A 5,428-nucleotide genomic window follows, 5' to 3' on the forward strand; every position below is an offset into this window, starting at 1 on the left:
CAGCCAGATCACATTGGTACCAAAGGCTGGGCCATGAGCACAGTCTATTCAGTTACTTATGGAATAGTCTATCTGAACCACATGCAGCTTTCTAATATGCTGATGCTTAAAACTCCATTACAACTTCACAATCATTAAGATGTCTATAATTAAAAGAGAAAAATAAAATAACAAGTGTTGGTGAGCATGTGGAGAAAGGGGAAGCCTCTACATTGCTCGTGGAAATGTAAAATGGTACTGCTGCTGTGGAAAACAGTGTGATGATCCCTCAAAAATTTTTAAATAGAATTACTGTATGATCCAGCAACCCCACTTCTGGGTATGTACCTGAGAATTAAAAGCAGGGTCCCAAAGAGATTTCACACACCCATGTTCACAGCCGCATTAATTCACAGTAGCCAGGAAGTGGATGTAACCCAAGTGTCCATCAACAGATAAATGGATTAATACAATGTAGTCCATCCATACGTTGGAATATTAATCAGCCTTTAAAAGGAAGGAAGTTCTAACACCTGATACAACATGGATGAACCTTGAGAATGGACCTGGAGGGCAGTATGCAAAGTGAAATCAGTCAGGAAAAGACAAATACTGTATTATCTCACTTACATATGAAAGTTAAAAACGCTTAAATAATAGAAACAGAGTAGAGTGGTGGTTACCAGGGCCTGGGGGTTGGGGAAATAGGGAGATGTTGGTCAAAGGGTACAAACTTCCAATCAGTTATTAGATGAATAAGTTCTGGGGGTCTAATGTACAGCACAGTGATTATAGTTAGTAACACTGTGTTGTATACTTGGAAGTTGCTGAGTGTAGACTTAAATGTTCTCACCACAAAAAAGAAGTTGTAATTATGTGAGGTGATGGAGGTGTTAGCTAACTCTAAGGTACTTATTATTTTGGAATGATAACCTGTGTCAAATCAACACGGTATGTATGTGTGTACATTATATCTCAATAAGGCCTGGAGGGAAATGTACCTGCACCTTCAATAAATAGCTGAGTAAAGAACATTTCCAAAAACACATATGAGACCATACACAAAAGAATTAATTAATTAATTTAATAAAAATTCAACCTCACTCTCTGGCCAGGATAGTAAATCGTGACACAACTAGTCAATTAAACTTCCTCACTTTGCCCGGCCAGTGTGGCTCCATTGGTTGAGCATTGTCCCTTGCACCAAGAGGTCACCAGTTTGGTTCCTGGGTCCCAGGGCACATGTCCTGGTTATAGCTCGATTCCCTATGGGGCGTGCAGGAGGCAGCCGATCGATGTTTCTCTCTCATCGATGTTTCTATCTCTCTCTTCCTCTCCCTCTCTCTTTAAAATCAATAAAAAATATATTTAAAAATAAATTTTCTCACTTTAATATCCCCATGACACACATTCACACATTCAGGACTAAAGGATAAATCAGAAAGGCTTCCAGGAGGAGGTGTCCCCCTGAGATGTGAAGAGGCAAATTCCCGCTTGGCAGGAATGGGTCAGGAAGGCTGTTCCAGCAGCGGGGAGAGCAGAGGAGTCCAAGAACCTAGTGCAGGGGTGTCTGATTCTCCTGCCCCCAGCCCAGGCTGGCTTCTGTATCCTTCTGGAAACCAGAAAGCCATTCCAAGGAGGAGGCTTGTGACCGGCTCTCAGTACCACACTATAAATAACTTCAAGACAAGGCAGCAAGAGAAGGATTCCTGGGTCTTACTGGTTTGGGAGCTGGATCAGAGATCCCTGCTCTGGAGCCCTCTATGCTCCTGCTTCTCCAAATTTGGCACTTTGGGGTGCGTGCAGCATAAATAAGTACCCTGGGAGCTTTCTGAGGCAGGGAAGGGCACCACCCCACCCCCACCAGTGCATTGTAGTCTTCTTAAGGGGACAGCAGGCAGGCTAATGCCACACACTGGCTACCTCACTTCTCTCACTATTTCTCCCCCTACCCACGCACCCCAGAGGAAAGTGGCCAGCTTTGCCCAGCAGCCCACCCAGCCACCTGCAGTCATAGATGCAAATCACGATCCCTCAGAGCCCCAGCGCTCCCCAGGGACCCGTGGCCCAGCCTGACACCCAGCTCATTCCTGGTGAATAAGGCCCTGCAGCGAGATGCCTTCAGCAAGGTGAACGCAGTGGCCGTTGACATGGGCACAGGCACCCGTATGATGGGCTTCGTGGGGCAGGCCTGGCCCACCTACACCATGGCCGCCACTGTGGGCTGCCAGCCTAAGAAGGCAGCCACCACGGGGCAGCCAGTGCTGGAGAAGTTCATAGGCGAGGCCACCCTTGCTCCCCTGGAGCTGACTCTGCTGCAGGCGGTAAGACATCGTGGTGAACTGGGATGAGGCCAAGCTCATCTGGTGCCACCTGCTGGACCACAACCTCCACGTGGCCACCCTGGACCACCTGCTGCTGTTCTCTCACCACCCTTCAGCCCACCACCAACCGAGAGGATCTGGTGGGGGTGGCCTCTGAGTTGCTGCACTCACCAGCCATGTACATGGCTTCCCAGTTGGTGCCGTCTGCCTGTGCACACAGGCAGGTCAGCAAGCTGGTGGTCGGCACAGGCCGCAGGGTAACCTGCACAGTGACTGTCTGCCGGGGCTACCACCTGCCAAATGCCACCAAGAGTCTGGATCTCAAGGGCACCCACCTGACTGCCTCCCTGGCAGAGATGCTGCTGCGCTCCAGCTTGCCTGGGACAGGAGGACCTGGACATTGTGGAGAACAAGCGCCGCTATTGCTTTGTGGCCCCTGACTTCCAGAAGGAGCAGGCCCGGGCCAAGCTGGGATGCAAGCAGAACCTGAAGCTGCCCAAGGGACTGTCGGTCACTCTGGGCAAGGAGCTGTTACAGTGCCAGGAGCAGCTGTTCAGCCCCCAGAGATCCCAGAGCTAACGTCCGTAGGTGTTTCCACCACAGCCAAATAGAGACTTCTCGAGGTGCCCACCCCCCCAGAGGTGCAGACAATATAGCTCAGAAAGTGCTGTTCTGCTGGGGCTCCTTGCTCTTCGTGGGCTTCCAGGGCTGCTTCCGGGCAAAGCTACCCCCAGAGGAGCATGTGGTGGCCACAGCCTAGCCCACCTAGAACTTCTCAGTGTGGATCGGGGTTCCTCACTGGCCTCGTTGCCTGCCTTCCATTCCTGCTGGGTCCTGAGGGAGCAGCAGGAAGAACAGGGACAGCAAATGCTACTGATGAAGGGTGAAGGTGGGAGACAGGAAAACTTCTGCTAACCAGCTGGCTTCCTCCTGCCTTCTCACAGGGCAGAGTCTGGTCCACACCTGGACCTACATAGATATCAGTCCCCTAACCCTGTCAAACCTATCTCCCATGATCTGCCTCCCACCCCTCAAGGCACTCTCAGCTTGGGATTCCACCCAAGCCCACGCCCAAAACATGCCTAGATTTGGACCCCCTAATCTCACCCCCCTGGTCTGTTACTTTTTATATAGTTCCTCAAGATTCCCCTGGGCTCTAAGCCCCCATCTCACAGTACACCTCCTGTCCCCATGCCTCAGCCCCTCATGAAGGCTCTGCCCCCTCCCCCACTAATGTCCTAGGTCATCTGCTATGTCTGACCCTCAATAATAGTCTCCCAAGATCTTCCCATGACGAACCCCCAGGACACCTGGGCCCAACGCCAGAACCAGTCCCCAGGCTCTAACCCATTAGTTGAGTTACCAGTGGGCAATGATGTTCCCCAAGGCTGCCCAGCCCACAATAACCTGAGGCAGATACCCCAGGTGGGGACTCTACTTGGAAACTTCCCCCGCCCAGGTCCCCAGGAGTCAACTGTCCTGGGCTGTTTCCCTATCTTCCTCCTTTCTGCAGTAGTTCAGCAAAGTTTACTCCATCTCCCCACGTCTTGCTCAGCCTGTTTCTGCCACACCACCCCAGGGGCTTTCTCTGGGGTCTGCCTGAGGATGCTCTATGAGGCCTCTCCTGCCCACCCAGTCTCTGCAGAAGCCTGGAGTGGGAGTCCATCCTTTCATGATGGGAGACTGGGCATTCTCCCCACAGGGTGCCCTTGGTCTCTCTCAGCTAACCTGAGCCCCTGCTGGAGGCAGGATCCTCTGCCTTCACACCACTGTCCAGCCCAGCCCAATGAACACCATGACCCAGGTCAGCAGCCTGGACACATCTGCCCGGTTAACAACAAAATAAGCACAAGAGCTTATTCATGTTCACACTGGGTCCTCCCTCTTTTAGTCCAAGGAATCATTTCTTCCTTCCTTCACTCAACCAGTCAGTATTTATTGAGCATCTCTCTCTCATTCTCCCTCACTCACCTGCCAGCACTATTCTTATGCAGGAATTTTCTGGAGTGGAAACTTGTATATTTATGGAGCATTGAGCCCATGTGACCTGACCCCTTCATCAGGCAATGGGGGTGGGTAAGGGTCCTGGCCAAGATCTTCAGATTACCAACAATCAGCGTTGAACCCCCTCCTCCCTTGACTCACCTCCCCACAAGTCAGGCAGCTTCAATCTGTAGGATCAGCAAGAACCCCCAGATTAAAGGGTAGTGAGGGAAAACTTCTCATTCTTCCCACTACAGGGAAGCATGTCAAGAAGCTGATGGTAGAATCCAATTTAGAACCACAATGACTGCAGCAAACCAGTCATTCCAGACTTCAAGTGAGACCCACCCCACACCACAGTCTTAGGGCACTGCTAGCCACACACACACACAGAGAAGGATGTAGGACAGGCTGAGTCTCCAATGCTACAGGAAGTAAAAGCTGCTTGGTTGACTTTATTTTAAACCAGACCAAAGTTCCCCCAGCTCCAAACCTTACCTGGGGCATGAATTTCTATGCAACCCTGAGGACATGTGCTACCCCCTATTTGCACACTCACAGGTATGGAGAGCTCACTATCTCAAGTCTGTTAGAAATCTTACCTCCTCACAGAAGTCTTAGATAAGCCTCTGCACTCCCCACTTAGGTCATTGGCAGGCACTCCTGGAGTCTGCTTTCTCCATGTGTATTAGGGGCCCCATTCTGACCTCACTGGGTGCATTCCTGTCCTGCTGGGCCTGTGGGAGCACTAGGAAGAGCAGGGGGCCCATATTGTATATCACAAGAGAATGGTTTAAGAAGATGTGTGTGCACAAAGGTGACAAGGGGTGGACTTGTGATGGTTAATTTTATGTGTCAACTTGGCTAGGTGCCCAGATGTTTAGTCAAACATGAGACTAGATGTTGTTGTGAAGGTATTTTTTAAATGAAATTAATATTCATATCAGTAGACTTTGAGTAAAACTAGTTATAGCTCATAATGTGGGTGGGCCTTATATAATCCTTTAAAGGCCCTAATAGAACAAAGATTGACCTCCTCTAAAGAAGGACTTCTGCAAGCAGACTACCTTTGGACTCGAATTATAATTCTTCCTGGGTCTCCAGCCTGCCAGATTTTGAACTTGTTAGCCTCCACAATCATG

At 50.2% G+C, this 5,428-nt stretch overlaps 1 pseudogene across 1 annotated transcript; it reads left to right on the plus strand.

Annotated features, from left to right (window-relative positions):
- The first annotated feature begins 2,129 nt into the window (after window positions 1-2,129).
- On the plus strand, window positions 2,130-3,218 carry LOC308552437 (actin-like protein 9 pseudogene; annotated as a pseudogene). The gene has a single exon. The product of its transcript is annotated as an actin-like protein 9 pseudogene (transcript).
- The last annotated feature ends 2,210 nt before the right edge of the window (window positions 3,219-5,428 follow it).

The sequence above is a fragment of the Miniopterus schreibersii genome (genome assembly GCF_964146895.1).
Source record: "Miniopterus schreibersii genome assembly, chromosome: 2".
Lineage (NCBI taxonomy): Eukaryota > Metazoa > Chordata > Mammalia > Chiroptera > Miniopteridae > Miniopterus > Miniopterus schreibersii.